A 17,721-nucleotide genomic window follows, 5' to 3' on the forward strand; every position below is an offset into this window, starting at 1 on the left:
TCATAAATAAGTGACCAATTCAGATAGCAGCACTATTTCCTATTTAATAGTTTTAATAACTGCATCTTCAAAAATTCTTTCTGAACTCTGTATTAAACCTATACTAGCACTTTCAAATATTTCAAAATGTTTAGCTATCCTAGATTTCTGAAAATACAGTCCCAGTAAATCTTAAGTGTGTTCAAAATAAATGCTACCTATAATCAAGAATGAATTGAATTTCAAGTTTGCCCTCTTAAGAACTACTGCTTCATGAGTTTTGAAAGTACCCAAGATGCACTAAATACTTTGACTGTTTTGAAAGGCCTTAAGCTCTTAAAAGTCAGAGGTTTCCCCACCTGAAAAATTAACTTCTCAACAGGAGTCTTAGGCCGACATTGTCATAAGCTGTGCAGGGGTGTTCTCTCATTGCGGTTTAAATAATGATGTGATCATTTCAAATTGTTATATACATAACTATACATCTGAGATTTAAATACTGATCATCTTAAATGTTGATTTTAAAGTGGTCATGTTTGTGAAGTCGTTTGCTAATTTCTTCAGATTAAGTCTTAACCATCTCAACATTTCAATAATAGTGGTGCCAGGATATTCAAACTCTCTCTATGATCTAGTAGCACTCCAAGCAGCATTGGTATCAGGACTGAAACACTTTGCTTTCCTCTCTTTGTTGAAATGCACTGGCTACTTGTACAGACCATTTTCTCTTTTTACCAAGCCAGCTTCAGTTCTAACTTGTAGCCCTGCTGCTCATTCTGCTCTAGCTTCCGTCACGGACAGATGAGTTTAATTTTTGGTGAGGAAAGGTCTTTGGCCCAGCATGTTTCCTTGATGCAGACTTTGGGCACAGCAGGGGCCTGTCACTGTTCAACAGTGCTTGCTATGCTCAGATATACAAGGGATCAGTTGCAATCAGGAAAGGAAATAAACTTGTTATTCACATGTCACCTATCCTGAGACTTGGGAAGTAACTGGCTTGGTTGAACAAGGTGGACTTTTTTTTTTAATTATTTATATAAATCCAATGTTATTTTAAATTTTGGAGAACCATCTGGCCCTGTAAACTGGGCAGACCTGTTGTTCTTTAATACAGTATGTGTGTATGGTAATCTGAGAGCACTATCTTAGCAACAGCAGGGTCATAATAAAAATAAAGCTTAGTGCAGTAAATATTGTAATTGCTACCAGAGGTCTGATTATTTCCTCCCACAAAGGCAAATGCCGACGTATTGGGAATGCATTCTCTGCTTCTGTTACTACTTGCAGTATTATTTGGCAGTGAATTAAAATCATGTTTGTTTAGAAGAGGCCATGTTTGCCCTAATTCCTGAATATTTCTTTTAAACAGAATTAGAAACTTGCTTTAACTGTAATTGTGTCTGCAGAACCGGTAGCTTGGTTGCAGATGGGGAGAGAGGGCTTTCAGGGACCTTTATAAACCAAGGCCTGAGTGGGGCTATGGAATTCCCCACATGGAAACTTGCCTGGGGGCAGTTCTCATTGTCTGCCTCTGCTGTGTGTGTAGGCAGCTTTAGACACGTCAGTGCTAATTCAGAATCACTCGAGTGTGTGTACTTGAATTGTTGCAATACTGAGGTTAAATAGCTGAAATGCAAAATAAGAAGCATATGATTCTTGTTGGGCTTAATTTGCACATCAAACTACCATACTAACAGCACTATAAGAATTATAGTTTTAAACTTTTAATATGTAAAATTACATGCACAATAGCAGAAATAGTAATTTTTCTGTACTGGTTTTAAGTGTAATTCACCCTTTATGTCCAAAACTTTATAAACTTACGAAAATGAAATCCAGACCTGGTGTCAAAATTCTATTTCTGGTCCCCCATATACAACACAGCTTGGTCCCAAGAAGAGTTAAAACTACAAAATTAAGAGTCCAGGTAATTTCCAGTCACTTAAGGCATTATGGATTCTTTCATGAATTCACTTGGAAGCTAGTCTGTGGGGGCATGTAGTTTCTTGAAGTAAGCGTAGGGGGGACCTTCAATCTCCACCCCCCACTCCCCCCTTTCTACTACAAAGAGAGTCTTCATCCTTTTCTGTTCTTCCTACTGAAGCTTCACATTTCCTTCCTCTTGGACTTAGAAGGCTTCAATTTGTGCCTGAATACGAAGATTATTTTAATGAAGTTACAAGCTTGAAAAGGTATGTACTGAGAATTTCAGTGCATTCTCATTAACTGCAGCCTTTGGCACAAGGTACAGCCATAATACTGGAACTGGTGCTGCACCCCTTACCTGCCTTCTACTTGGTGACTTTCAGACTGCATGTACTGGATGTCATGTTGGACACAGCAAATACTCACCTTGGAGGGTTGTGGGGAATCAATTTTACCAAAAGTTTCTTTTGAGATCTGGAAGGTCTGGGTTATTTTCAGTTGAAACAACTAGATGAGAACAAGTTTCTCCTAAATTATCAATCTAGACCAGGAGGTCAAGAGCATGAGAAGCCAACAAGCAGTCTCTCACAAAAGAACACAACTGCTAAATTTTTATATCAAATTTACATGTAGTGAATAGTTATGTATAGTAAATACTTAATTATTACAGTGCTTAAATACTGAATATACTAAGCTTGTGAAGTCTTTTTTATAGCACTAGTACTAAGTGAAATGTGAATTTATTAGATGAGAGGGAAAGAAGAATTTGACTCTTTTGCATTTTGGTTTGAATTCTCAATTAAGATGGACTTTTGCAGAAATTCATTACTAAAATAAAAGACAAAGTAGTAGAGCCAAGTGACAAAGTCAGTCTAGAAATGAGTGCTTTTCTGTCTCTAACGAAGAATTTTTGGTTCTGTTGAGATACAGACTGACAGTTTTCACTTTTGACAACATAGTCATAAACAGTAAACATTTTATAAAAAGAAATAATATTCTGCAAATTATGTTAAGATCAACGTAAATAGAATCAGCAGCATGAGCTGACTTTGTTAGCATTGTAAAATGCTGAGTATAACTGCATATAGCAATATATAATACTGTATCTTTATGTGAAATACTCTTCAAAATGTATTTACAGTAGAAATAATTCTAATTTGTTCTGCATGTGCTGTTCATTAAAGTCAAACTATATTAAGGACTTTAAAGTCTTGATATCAGATTTTTTTTAATTTCTCCCTGCTGCTTGAGTTTATATTGCACCAAATTATTCTGGGGGAAGAGAGAATAATAGTATTTACTGGAGAAGAACAATCTTGTATTGAAAATGTATATACTTGTCTCAGCAAAGAAAAACATGATCTATTTTTAGGCAATATGCCGATTTTGATAAAGAAATATGATAAATGTATACCCTTTCCACTTGAAAACCATTACAAAGGGCTAACAGGCAAAAAGCTTGAATGTTGTGCAGGAGTACATGAGAGCCTGAATACTAAAAATCCTATATATCAGAAAGTATTTCTAGTTTCCTGGCTTTCTGGCAAAACAGATTTTCTGGTTCCCTCTGCCAGGATGTTGGGTGTGTTGTGGCAGAAGGCAGAAGACTCGAAGGGATGGAGTTCCAGAGGGAAGAGGTTGGGATCAGGTTCTGGCACCTCAATGGCTACATACTGGGAGCAGGGTGGCAGCCTGTGGCTTTGCCATTGCAGCCTGGAGGCCTTGGGCTGGCAGTACTGAAGATACATGTTCAAAGATAGAAAAATGTAATGATTCCCTGGCTTGCAACTTCCATGTTAAATTATGGTGAAAAAATTCCAGGCTATCAGAAGACCACACCAGTGCCCTTTCTTTCCCCTCTCCTATCTATGTAGGAAATCCTCAAATCCTTCCTGTGTGAACCATTGCTGTCCCTTATGCCATACTGAGATGAAAATGTGAGCAACAGCATCGTTCTGTCAGAAGCTGGTAGGTAGCAAGGTCTCAGGTGAAATTATGTATTATCAATGTAAAATTCATTTGGAGCATAATTTTAAGAGTTAGTTTCCTACCTGGTTTGAAATTATAAACACTCATGAACAAAGATCTGTACACTGGAATTTTTTTTTAATTAAGATAATAAAAATGGATTTTTAAAAACCAAATAATGTCTTTTTTTCTTTTTTTTTTTTTCCCTAGTGCAATTCTTGTAATGGCATTAAGCTTACAGAGGAATTTAATTTCTGGGGAGACTGTATTGAACACTTGCATTGCAAATGCAGACATCCAGACCCTGAATAGTGTTTGCCATGCAGAGAGCAAAGATATGGGATTGCTCAGTTTTCAGAGAAAACATGAGAAAACTTTTCAGATCAGTAGGACAAATGAAAGCCATTTACAAAGGCAAGTTTACCAGCAGAACAAGCAGTGGAGCTGAAATGGAGACAAAATGCCTTACAAAGATGTGTGACACAGGAGACGAGCTCAGGGCTGTATGTGAGCTCTTGTTGCTATTGACGGTTCCTCATATGAGCAATTCCAGTATCTGCAGTTGTGGCAGCTCTGCTCCATGCCCTCATGAATGCTCTAGGGGGTTTTATAGTTCTTCATCTTACCCATTCCATTTACGTGTTGTGACCCTTTAGGAGCCAACTTCCCCTGTGGTACCTTGTCACCTCTGATAGGTGCAGTCTAGAGACACCTGTGTAAGAGGTAAGAAGAAATTGGGTTATGCTGTTGGTAATGAAGCCATTTGCCAAGCCTCATGCTGTATTTCTTTGAAGGAATTCTTCTCTCCAGAGGAACTTCAAAGGATGAGGTAAGCTGTCCTCTCTTGGAGCTGGGAGGTGGTTGGTCTGAGAGTGGAAGAGCTCCACAGAGGGTGAATAGAGGGCAAAACCTGGCCTGGACTTGATCTTCCAACACCACAGCTTGGTTTTGCCATTGCCTTTCTGTGTTTTAGAAAGGCTTGGCCAGATACGTCTTTCCCAAGGGTTGAGTCTCATAGAATCACCGAATGCTAGGTTGGAAGGGACACCAAGGATCACCTGGTCCAACCCTTTTAGGTAGGAACACGGTTTAGATGAGATGGCCTAGCACCCTTTCAAGCTGAGTCTTGAAAGTGTCCAGTGCTGGGAAATCCTCTGCTTCCCTGGAGAGATTATTCTGATGTTTGACTGTTCTCACAGTGAATTTTTTTCTTCTGGCGTCCAATTGAGTTCTCCCCAGCAGTAACTTGCACTCATTACCCCTTGTCTTTTCCATGTGACTCCTTGTAAAAAGGCAGTTTTCATCTTCTTGGTAGCCACTCTTTATCACAGAATCACAGAATTACCAAGGCTGGAAAAGACCTTTAAGATCATCAAGCCCAGCCTATGACCGACACCACCATAATGGCTAGACCATGGCACTAAGTGCTACATCCAGCCTTTCCTTAAACACATCCAGGGATGGTGCCTCCACCACTTCCCTGGGAAGTCCATTCTAATGTCTAATCACACCACACACACACACACACACTAGTTGCCCGGAAAAAGCCCACCTGACTACCACCTCCTTCGGGTAGTTGTAGAGAGTGATAAGGTCCCCCCATAGTCTTCTGTTCTCCAGGCTAAACAACCCCAGCTCCCTCAGCCTATCCCTATAAGATTTTCCCTCTAGTCCCTTCACCAGCCTTGTTGCTCTCCTCTGGACCTGCTCCAGCACCTCAATGTCCTTCTTGAAGTGAGGGCCCCAGAACTGGACACAGTACTCCAGGTGAGGCCTCACCAGTGCTGAGTACAGAGGGAGAATCACATCCCTACTCCTGCTGGCCACACTATTCCTGATACAAGCCAGGATGCCACTGGCCTTCCGGGCCATCTGGGCACACTGCTGGCTCATGTTCAACTGGTTGCCAGCCAGAACTCCCAGGTCCCTCTCTGCCGGGCTGCTCTCCAGCCACTCTTCCCTCAGTCTGTAGCGCTGCCGGGAGTTATTGTGGCCCAAGTGCAGGACCCTGCACTTGGTCTTGTTGAATTTCATGCCACTTTTCTGCGGGAGGACACTTGGACTGTGTACTAGAACATGGCAATAAGGTCTCCTCCCAGCCTTCTTTTCTCCAGGTTGAACAAACCCACTTGTCAGTCACTCCCTGCGAGTCTCATCTTCATTAAAGCGCGGGTACTTCTCAATTATTATTCTTTTTTTTTTTTTTCTTCGCGGTGTCCCTTTCTTGCAAAACGAACATCTGGACACCCAGCAGCGCTCGGCGCCTTTCCTTGCCCGCCGTGCCCCGTTCCCAGCCCTCCCAGCAGAGCTCTCGGGGGGGGGCGGGCGGAGGGGGTGCGGCTAAAGCCCGCCCTGCCCCGCCGGTGCCTGGTGCTGCCCCTGCGGGTCCCCGTGGCGGCGGGGCCGTGACTGCCGGTAAGAGGAGCGGGAGGAGCGGGCCCGGGCGGCGGGCGGACCGGTGCTGACCCCCCCAGGAGACGAGCGGGGTGCCTGGGGTCGCGGTATGGGGGGGGGGGCGGGGGTGGGGGAGGGGGAGGGGGGGTCCGTCCGAAGTGGAATTTTCCCGGTGCTTGAGGCGCAGGCAGAAGTCCCGGCTTGAAACGGGCCGGTGGATGGGGCTGGCTTTGTTTTGGTTTGAGAACGGGATTAAAAAAATACACAAATATTTGACCGTTTCTCCTTTTTGCTCCTTTTCTTCTTTTGCTCCTTGTCTTCTTTTGCCCCTTTTTTTTCTTTTTATCTTTCTCTTTTCCTCTTTATTTTTCCTCTCTTTTTTTTTTTCCCTTTTTTTTTTCTTCTTGTCTTTTCTCTCTTTTGTCTTTTTCTTTTTCTCTTCCTTTTTTTTTTTTTTTTTTTTTTAATCTTGAAGTAGAAGTGAAAGGGGGATGGCTTTACTCGGGGTACCGAGCTTTGAACCACTGTGCAGATCGGTGGGGTCTGGGTGACGGGCATCCCCCAGGATGAAGTTCCCATGACTTTTGTCCTGTTAGGGAGGAGACCGGAGCGATCGAGAAGGTTTTTTTGGTTTGGTTTTTTTTTGGTTGTTTGTTTGTTGGGGTGGGTTTTTTTAGTACTTGAAGTGAAATGAATTCCTGGAGCCTTTCTCATCTCAGTGGTTCAGCTGATGATGTTAAACAATGCACGTAGGCTCACGGCATTTGCAGTCATACGTACAGAAGTGGGGCTTTGGAAAAACGACTGCAGCGGGTGCAGAAGGATGTGCCTCACAGGGCTGAAATGTTTAGACTGCACTTACCATATATACCCTCAGAACAAGCTCTAGAGGTGGTATTTCCAGTGTATCACAGGTGAGAAAGAATATTGAAAGTTTTCACTTTCTGTTTTTTCAAATAAGTTCTCATTGAAGGGATGACTTCAAGTAAGTTTTTTTAAAAAGCAAAAAAAAAACCCACCAAAAAGGTGTTCTGAAGCTCTTGGCAGATAACAGGGCTTCTGAAATGTGCTGGGGAAAATGCTGATGAGGGTATTTTGTAGGAACCCAGCAAAAGTTAACTTACAGAAGTCTCCCCTTACCTTACCTGACAGAGATGTTTTTTCTCTGAGGTGAAACACCCTAGAAACCCTCACTGATTTCTCTGCAAATAGGACTTAGCTTTTTTGGGGAGAGTGCTAATGACTCTCTGGGGAGGAAGGAACAGAAGTTTTGGAGCTTGAAACTTGTAAATATAAATGGTTTGTTTTGTTGTCAACTCATTTCTGTAACTAGAGGCTGAGACTCTTCCAGGGTCTGTAAGGGAGGAGGAGAAAAGAGATCTGAAAGCAAACTGTTGAGCTGCCTGGTTTAGTGCACTGAAAGCACAACTGCCATGATAAAATGTTAGGAAAAACTGTTAGATTAGCTACTTCCTTGACTCCAGGTGTGAGCAGAGGAGAGCCTAGTAACTAATAACTAGTTGCAGTGGAGCACAGAAGTAGTTTGTACAAGAGAGAGTGTGGCTGGAGATTATACTCAACTGATCTTGGAGCTGTCAATCATACCACTGGGACATTCTGCCCAGAGGCAGGTAGGAGTTCCTTGTTTTCGTGCTCGGATTTCATTATTCACCTTCTCCCCATCTTCTTCTGCACAAATAAAGATTATTAATTTATATCACTTTAAAAATTATTGTGATTTGTAGGCTTAGTGGCTCAGCTTTTTGATGCTGCTTCCCAAATCCAGATCTCCATTTGGCATTAGTTTTCTGCTTAGCAAACTAATGTAAACTTTTAAGTTGTTCTGTGTGTGAATGTTAAATCCAACATGAAATGCACCTGATTACATGAATAGTGATGCAATATCAAGGACAGTGTTTTACTTCATGTTTTGGTAATCAAGATTCTTCTAGTCCAGGGCTCCTTTTCTTATAATGTTGATCTGTATGAATATGAACTGAACTCTCTTGCTTCAGAAAGCCAGGCTGCCCACACATCTAGCTCTTGGAGAGGAACCCAAATGAGGCTTTTTTGGGTGACTACGTTATGAATTATATTTTCTGTCCTAACTGTCATCAGACGCTATTAAAAATACCTCAATCCAAATGAACAAAGAAGGATTCAGTTGTGACCCTCCTTCTTGTTAGTGCTAGTATTATAAGGCTTTAAGTCCAGGAGAAGGGGAGTAGCCTGCAGTTGAGGAGAGAGTGGTGTCAGAAGGGGTTACTGCTAGCTGTGAGGCAGTACTTTTTGGGTTAGAAGAGCTCTGCAAATCTTATGTCATTTGTTAGTCTCTGAGAAAGTACTCACTCATGTTTACTAGGCTCTAAAGCATGAGCTACTTTTAAATGTGGATTTAAAAACTGACTCTGAACGTAACATAAGAGTATTACGCTGAGCGGTGAATATGCCAAATATAGCATTTCCATTAGCTTCCCTGCTTTTTATTATTCACTGTTGAGATTAGTGGGCAAGAGTTTTTGAAGTGTACTTTTGCAACATGAATTCTTTGTGGCATTTAATCTGTTGCTTCCTTTGAAAACTACAAACACCACATGAGGACCAGGTTTAAATTTGTTTCTGACCATGACCAGCTTAGTGTTTTGACTTGTGATCTGTGATCTGTGTGCCAAAGCCTTCAGACTTGCTTTTTTTTTTTCATCAGAAGAGCTGCTTAATCCTTAAAAAAAAAAAAAAAAAAAAAAAAAAGAAAAGGCTGTTGATTTTCCACAAGTGGGACAGCCACCCCCTAGCTGCATTTCTGCTGCTTGGTGGCATATTAAAAATCTCTGTCTGTGCTGGGAAGAGGGAGGGGTTTAGGATGTTAAGTTCCTTGCCAGAGCCCTCTGCAATGCTACTATGACCAGAGTACTTTTGTGGGTTGTTTGTATGCTCCTAAAAATGTTTCCTAAACACAGTTAAAGATTGCTTCAGAAGATGCAGTAACATTCCATTAACTTAGTGACCTGCAGAAGTACTGTAAATAAAAATAGATTTATCTTCCTGCCTCTTCCAGGTCAGAGCACTGTGCTGAGGGCTTGTTGACTTTTTTTTTTTTAAGCAGCAAAATGTCAGCTAGTATCAACAAACACTTCACATAAGGCTCTTCTGCAACTGTCTGTTGGCTCTCCAAAATCTGCCTACAGTGTGAGTTGCAATCACTGTGGTGATGCTGAAGAGGAGGGTGATTTAGAGAGGATACAGCAGGACTGGCTGAGTCAACTGAAAGGGAGCAGGAGCAGAAGCACATTTTAGGGGTGCACAGACACTGCTCCTGGCAACTCAACAGCCCATCAACCTCCACCTCTTCCCCATCCATCTTCTAACTGGGAGACTTCATTTGTAGGGAGAAGAAAGGCCCTGTGGAGAGGTGTGTTGTATACACAAGAGAAACGTGCATATGCACAGTGAAGAGAATTAAAAATTATTTACATGTCTTGTCTAACCAGGTAATAGGAAGAAATAAAGTGCAAAGGCACAGAGTAGTCAATCAGAAGCCAGTATGCAGCTATAAAACATTTAAGGATCACAGGCTTACAACGAGCACTTCCTAACATTTAAAAAAAAAAAAAATTCCCAGTCCACAGCTACATGTAACCATATTGTTTTGAGAAGATGCAATCACATCTTGCACACAAGTGGTGTGTCTTTGAAGGCACTGTGATATCCAGGAAGGAAGAGAATAAAATCACTGAGTAGTTAATATTGATTTGATCAGGCTTTTTATTATTTCTTCTAGGAAAAGAAACTTTTTTTCTGTTAAAGATGTTCAGTACAACATAGAGAATTATTTTGTGGTCCACTCAAGTTAGTAAAAATGCAGATTGTGTCCTCTTGAGGTTTTTCCTGGCTGTCCGCTGTTTGCCAGCAAATGTGGCATGAGCACGGGTACCCCCTGTCCTACTGCCTCAGTTACCAACCTGGGTCCAAAGAAGCAGAGAAACATGTGCTACCAAACTTAGACCTGCCACAGTCTGTCACCTGCCCAGACAGGCAGTCTGTCCTGAGAAGAGAAAAATTATGGACATTTGAGGTGGGACTCTTTTCTGAGTCTCTTCTGGAGGAACTGACTAAGAAGTTAGAACTAATGGACCAGAGAAAGGTGCTCAGACACGTTGAATGCAGGTGTTTGCCATGCCTGTGGTTAGACCTGGCAATATACCAGGGATGAGCGCCTTTTGTTGTGACTGTTACAAATAAAAAAAAGTAACCAGTTACCAGTACTGCTATCGTCATCCAGAGTTGGTGGTGTGATGCAGGATGTGATTGCGTCTTCTTGATAGGAAATAGTTACATGTAGCTGTGGATTGGGAAAACTTTTCTTTTTAATGTTAGTGCTTGTTGCAAGCCTGTGATCCTGAAATGTTTTGTAGCTGGACATTGGCTTTTGAATGACTGTTTGAATGCTGTTGCATTAATTATTTCATGTGCTTTGTAATGTGTCTGCATATTGGCTAGGTCACAGCAAGCAGACTAGGAATTGCTGCAAGTAACTTTATAGTTCTCTGTAGGTGAGCGAGGTGGCTGCAGGGTATGAGGACTGCTGTTGATTTATGCAGCTCAGTGCTTGGCTGCATGCACTGACAGGGAGATCTTGAGTAAGTTCCAAGGGTGGCTTCAGGTCTCCATCCCAGTTTCTTTCCCAATGACAAATTAGCTTTCTATATGTTTATTTTATCCCATTCTGAAAGTTAGATTTGTGATAATAAACTCTGCAGAACAGCCTGGGGAGGAATGGTGGTGCAGATCCCGGGTGACTGGGTTGCAGTGATTTATGAAAATCTCTCAGTTCCTATAAAAAGCATCTTTGGCATGTCCCTGTAAAATCCTACAGGAACTTTACATAAAATGTTCTATCTAGGTATTCCCACCTTGATTTCTATTTCCAACCAAGAAAATACTGAAAGCACAAGCTGGACTGACTCACCCATGGTGGTGTGACTGCTGGAGCAGGGTGAGGGAGGGTGTGGGAATCAGAGCTTACAGTTACACAGGAAGAGGAGTTAAAGCTCATCTTGTTACGTACAAGACCAGTCATGCATGCTGCTTTGTTGTCTTTTTGAGGCATCTTTGTAATGACTTCACATCTGAGTGTTAGGGAAGGTCTCCTAGAGTGGATCTAGACATGAAAAGGAGTTTACAGTGCTTAGCAGCTCAGGTTTGGGTGATTGTTCCATGGCAGAGATGAGAATTGTTATGAATAGCCATGCTGAATTTTCATAAGAAGTGGAAGGTCCTCACTGTGTAACCTCCTTCTGTTGTGAGCAAGAAGAGCTACTTCTTTGGGGAAGACCCACAACAACAGCCCAGCAGGCTAGAATAGTGGTCAGAGGGGTGAATCTGGCAGCACTGGTGCTTCTGGTTTCTTTTGAGACCTTTCCGTAGGCTTTCCCTCCTGTGTAAATCCTGTATCTGCTGCAGCTTTTAAAGCCTGAGATGTGACTCTGAGAGGCAGAGAAGCAGACATTACTCCTTTGTCAGTCACCTCTGGGTAGCATTGCTCCTGAGAACATCACCCTTGTGGTAGTGGGTCCCCCATGTCCCAAACCACGTGACACCATACTCTCTAGAGGCTGTTTCAGTCTCTGCCAAATGCTTTTCCACAGTGAGGAAAGTAAGCCTTGTCTCCTGCTGGGAACACATTGTGATGTGTTGTGTTGGTGCCCTTAAAAACACTGATTTTTAAAAATTCATGTGCATGCAAGTACCAACCACCTGATTTGTAAACTCCCCGTTGACTCCAAGCAGAAACAAGTAATAGCGAGGGGCGTTTGCATGAGCAATGCCTTTGCTCTGGGGATGTGCATACTGTCAAGGGCTAAAATCTTTAATTCCTGCAGCTCTCTGGGGCCAAGAGCAAGGAATTCCAAATTAAACAGATTAGCTGTGAGCTCCAAACTTCTCCCTGCTGTGCCTATGTCCTAGAGAGTGAGCAATATAAATACAAGTTCACATTACACTTTGAAGTCAGGGTATATTTTTGACTGTTCCACCAGTTCCTTGTTTTTTTAAAGTAATGAAATGAGTAATGCAATGGGAGACTTAGTCCATGTATAAATCCCAAATACAAGTGGAATCCAAGAAATTCCTATTTCCCGTCAGTTGTGCCTTTTGTTTATGTTTCTTTCAGAGGTACAGGTTGGAGAATTTTTTTTTTGGATCTAGGAGACATCAAGCAGAGTTAAATAGAAATTTGAGGCAAATCATCATAAGTCAAGCTCTATTTTATGTAGAAGGTATTCTTCCAGGTTTTTGTGTAGTTAAGTAATAAAAGTGATGCAAAGAATATGGCTGTAGAACACAGATAAATCTGTCATATTTTACTTGGATAAGGGCTTACAAACGTTTAGGGTTTTTTATATACCATATGTGCTTTATTGCTTAAACTGCAGAAGATTTGTTCTTTGCTGTGAGACTATTACACTTTATGGCAAAATGCTCGAAGAGTTGTCTATATATTTGTACAAAGAATAGTAACAACTCATATGGTATCGTTACAGGATAGCTTCATCACAGTGTGCACAAGGTACAGAGTTTTGTGTTCAATTTCTATGTAGCCTATGTGCAATGGGTGGTGTTGTTCCTGGAAATATAACTTTTGTGTAGTAGTGTATGGGGTCCACAGTCATTCTGGAAGGGTGGAAATACAGTGACCAGACATTGTTCACAAATGGAGTAGCTTGTGCAAAGAGCTCAGCTTATTTTGAAGGAATTATTTAACTGTTTTGCTATGCGGCATGTAGGTAAATCTGCTTTTTTTGAGCTTGAAACAATCCACAAGGTTGATATTTGCCCAATATGACCCCACCATGGAAGTTGCACATGTAAGATATGTGCTTGGGTGTTACAAAGGGAATCTGTATAGAGGATTCCCTCTAGTTTAATGGTTTTAAGCCATGATGGCCTCTAGAGCTAGAAGCAATAAGGAATGTATTTATAAAATTATGCTCTTCTGTGTGTTTTTGAATGTGAGTACTGTCTATTAAACATCATATTTACTTCCTCTATGCTTTGCCGAAGGGAGGCATTTCTCTGCCATGCCCCATTGGATGACCCCATCCTCCTCCAATATTTAAAAAAAGGACTTTGTGTTTAAACATAATAAGGACATGAAACTGTTAGAGTGAGTCCAGAGGAGGGCCATGACGATGATTAGAGGGCTGGAGCACCTCTGCTCTGAAGACTGGCTGAGAGTTTGGGGTTGCTGAGCCTGGAGAAGAGAAGGGTCCAGAGAGACCTCATAGTGGCCTTTCAGTTCCTGAAGGGGCTACAGGAAAGCTGGGGAGGAACTTTTTGCAAGGGCTTGTAGTGGGAGGACAAGGGGTAATGGTTTTTAACTGGAAGAGGGGAGATTTAGGTTAGACATTAGGAGGAAATTTTTTATTGTGAGGGTGGTGAGGCACTGGCACAGGTTGCCCAGGGAAACAGTGGATGCCCCGTCCCTGGAAGTATTCAAGATCAGGTTGGATGGGGCTCTGAGCAACCTGGTCTAGCGTGAGGTGTCCCTATCCTTGCAGGGGGGGTTGAACTAGATGATCTTTAAGGTCCCTTCCAACCCAAACCATTCTGTGATTCTATGAAATCCACAGGGGTGCACTTGAGGGTTTTAACTCTTGCCAGGTGTTAGGGCAAGACCCTGGGGGTGAGATGCGCAGGGGGCTTCCCTCATGAACTGCCCTGGTTCAGATGTTGCTTTCTCCGTACTGTGGAGGAGGCGATGCAGGGCTGCTCCATCAGGATGGGACTATATTGCTGGAGGATAGGCCCACATGCTCAGCTAGCAGAGGACCAAGCTGGACCTGTACTGGAGTCAATACCTTGAATCACACCTGGGAGCATGTAGGAAGTTGTTATTACTCTTTCACAATAGGAAGAGGTAACAGTGTCCCCCAGCAAGGCAGAAAAGTTGAAGCAGTATTTTCACTGCAGATTTGATCTGGGATTTTCAAAGCAACAAAGGACCCAGTAATAGCTACAGCCTATAAAATCTCTCAGTAATAGAATAGGATTTCTCTTCCTTACATCCTTGAGGTATTAAAATGAAGAAATTAAGCTACCGTCTGTTCAATGCTGACGGACTGAGTTAATGTCATAAACAGGAAGATTTTTTTCAGGCAGAAGAGGATGAATTGAGATGAGTTGCAGCTTTTGGATTCACTGGAATTGATGCAGTTAGGAACAACTGTTATTTCAGCCAGCTATTTTGTTTGCAGTTTCAGTATTCTAAAAATGGTATTTCCTGTCACATATCTGAAGGAGATACCACACGTGCTTATAATTTAAATGTTACTGGGTGCATAACGTATGTGGTAATAGACGTCAATAGCATCTTGTATCATTTCCCTCTTCCCCAAAGCATTTGGGTTACATTTACTTGAGTCCCATGGGAGCTTTTGGGAGTCAGAAAATAGCTTGCTGTTTCAAGGAAGAATGTCCTAATTCTTAAGGAGGATTTTGGAGCACTTCTTAGAAAAAAAAAAAGGACTTGAGAGAAAGATAAATATATGGTGTGCAGATGTAAAAGCACTAGAGAACAAGCTGCATAAAGTAGCATAAGACTATGAATTTTTTTTCTTTTAAATACTTGATGAATGGTGCTGCCCATGACACATGAGAGCGTGCACTTCCTTTTATTAGTGTGACATTATAAAAACATCACTTTTGGATGTTTTAATGGATTTTAAAGATCCACTTGGATGTTTTCCTCCATTCCTAGTTTGGGGAATCAGTGAGCAATAGTAGGGGATCGTGTTTTTGTCAGCTGCCTCTGACAGGTGTGTGAATGCTAATGCAACTGCAGATGAGAGCTCTGTCTGCCAAAGTGGTTTGCTTCATTTATGGACTGAAGTTAAATATTTGGCGGGTGAATTTCCAACATCTTTTGGTTTTGTAACAGGAAAAAAAACCTGCCGAATAATCTGTAACATCACATATTAAAAAGGGATTGGTAACAGACATTGGGGAAAAAGAAGTCAACATCTGGCAATAATAAAGGACACTGAAGAACTTTGTTTCAAACGAGCAAGGGAAGCAGGCTGCAGAATGTGTTCTTTACTGTGACCAGCATTGGCATATACTTACATTCCCATGTTGTGTTTTGCTTTTCATTCACATGCCTTGGGGTGCTGTGCTCTGCCCCACCAGCGTGGCTGGGGCTGCCCTGTGGAGCCCTGGGGCAGTGCCAGGCTGCTGCATAGCCTAGCATTCCCACTGACCTTCACCCATCCCCCTGCGTTGCCCCTGGATCCCCCCAGGAGGGAGAGGCTTCCCCTTCCCTCCCTCAGCCTGGTTTGCTCTCTTGCTGGCTGTTGCTTCTCTCTTGTAAATGCCAGAGGAGTGTTGGATGGCAGCCTTAGAGGCTGCTTCCTCATGCTGCCTATGCAGCAGTGTAGCCCACGGTCCTGGCAGTTACAGGAAAAAGCCATGCTCCGAGGTAGCGTCACATAAGCTGTCCTTAACAAGTGAGGCTTGCTAAGATGAAGCAAGGTCAGAAAACTTTTACCCTTCCTGATCTAGAAATAATCAATATATACCACTGAAGGAGCCAGAGGGTAAAGAGGAGGGTGTGGAATGGGAGGAAAAAATGATGAGTAAGTCAGTAACGAAATAGCTGTGATTTTTGTTTCCATTGCTACACTGTTTTGATGAGGTGACTGTGTGGGTGAAGGATACACTGGTAGTTGTGTGTGTCTGAGCTATGACAGTCATTCATAAGTTGTTTGCTCCTTTTCTCTCTCTCTGTGAGTGGAGAGGAGGATGCTTATAAAATAACTAGCATAGTGCAAATATTTTTACTGAACAAAAAGGTCAAGAGTTCAAAAAATAATGAAGGACCAGAGTCCTCCTCCATTGCAAACTCCTGTTTGCTCGGCTGCAGAGTGAGATGGCCATACCATGGTTAATGGTACTTTCTTAATGGATATAAACTGGCCAAGAAATAATGGGCACATGATAAAAATAATGACTCGTAGCATAAAAATTCACTTGGCTGAACTCTGGCATCTCTAGAAACAAACGGTTCTCTAAAGACTACAGCTAAGGAATGGCTTTTGTGGTTATGTGATTACATGCTGTAGTGTCATGCAATTAATAAACAACCTAACTGTGACTGTCTGTGCATGAAGGGGTATAGCTTTAAGTAATTGTTATCTAGCCTTAATTAACAGAGTACCATATGTACAGGCAGTTTTCTCTGTATGAACTCAGCCTTCCTTGTGCTTTCAGGCAAACATGAATATGTTCTGACATAACAAGAATAACTTTAAAAAACTTTTTTAGGGCAACAAGGATGATTGAGGGATTAGAGCATCTTCCTTTTGAGAAAAGGCTGAGAGAGCTGGGACTGTTTAGCCTGGAGAAGAGAAGGCTGAGAGGAGACCTTATTAATGCCTATAAGTATCTAAAGGGTGGGTGCAATGAGGATGGAGCCAGACTCTTTTCAGTAGTTCCCAGTGACAGGATGAGAGGCAACGGGCACAAGCTGGAACATAGGAAGTTCCATTTAAGTATGGAACTTACGGTGATGGAGCACTGGAACAGGCTGCCCAGGGAGGTTATGGGGTCCCCTTCTCTGGAGATATTCAAGACTCCCCTGGATGCAGTCCTGAGTACTGTGCTGTAGGTGATCCTGCTTTAGCACGGGAGTTGGACTACATGATCTCTAGAGGTCCCTTCTGACTCTGACAATTCTGTGATTCTGTGATCAAATAAATGATGTTTATATCTGCCTTGTGGTGCTTCATTGTATTCGATTCCTCCTCAGTCATTAGCAAGTTATTGCTCACTTCTTCATCAGTCAGGAACAGTGGGGAGGAAGAATTTTGGGGACAAGATATCTGGCATGAGGATACAGTGAGCATTTACATTTCAGTGCACATTTCATTTATATTTCTTGCCATCCAGACAAGATTAATATTGTACTGGGTGCAGTCCTGCTCGGAGGACATCTAGCTGAGCTCTTTACCAAAGGTACTTTGATGAACTGTAGTTTATTAATTGGTTTAAAGACCTGTACTTTTTCCAGGCCACCAGCCAATTCGGTGCTTAGCAGATGCGTGTGTTTTACTTGGCCTTGGATTGTGTTTCACTAGGGTTTTATCTCTGGTAGATGCCTTCAGCCTACCATTCAACAGGGATGCACTGCTTATCCTCAGGGATAACTTTATAAGTCTAATGGTTTTCCTCATCCCCTCTAATGTGTCCAGTCTTGATCTTTAAGGTCCCTTCCAATCCAAACCATTCTATGATTCTATGATTCCATAAGTCAGGGTTCAAGGAACTGATGTGAAGTGATTCCCACCCAGGTGTGGAAAACATCTGGGACCAATGTGAGCATCCTGCTCTTGGCAGGAGGCACCTGAGATAGCAGCATGGAGCGGGTGATGAGTCACAGTCCACTTCTGGTGGCCACAACAT

General features: G+C 42.2%; 1 protein-coding gene across 3 annotated transcripts in view; it reads left to right on the plus strand.

Moving 5' to 3' along the window:
* Nucleotides 1-6,245: 6,245 nt before the first annotated feature.
* Nucleotides 6,246-17,721, plus strand: part of STON1 (stonin 1) — a 28,324-nt gene continuing 16,848 nt past the window's right edge. For 2 of the 3 annotated variants that reach the window (XM_051614052.1, XM_051614054.1), the window contains exon 1: nucleotides 6,246-6,288. The gene's annotated coding sequence lies outside the window, so the exon portion shown is untranslated. Of the gene's footprint in view, nucleotides 6,289-6,311; nucleotides 6,375-17,721 lie in introns of those variants that run through there. The other variant, XM_051614053.1, reaches the window with a different exon arrangement.

This window comes from Apus apus, chromosome 3 (assembly GCF_020740795.1).
Source record: "Apus apus isolate bApuApu2 chromosome 3, bApuApu2.pri.cur, whole genome shotgun sequence".
In the NCBI taxonomy this organism is placed as follows: Eukaryota; Metazoa; Chordata; class Aves; order Apodiformes; family Apodidae; genus Apus; species Apus apus.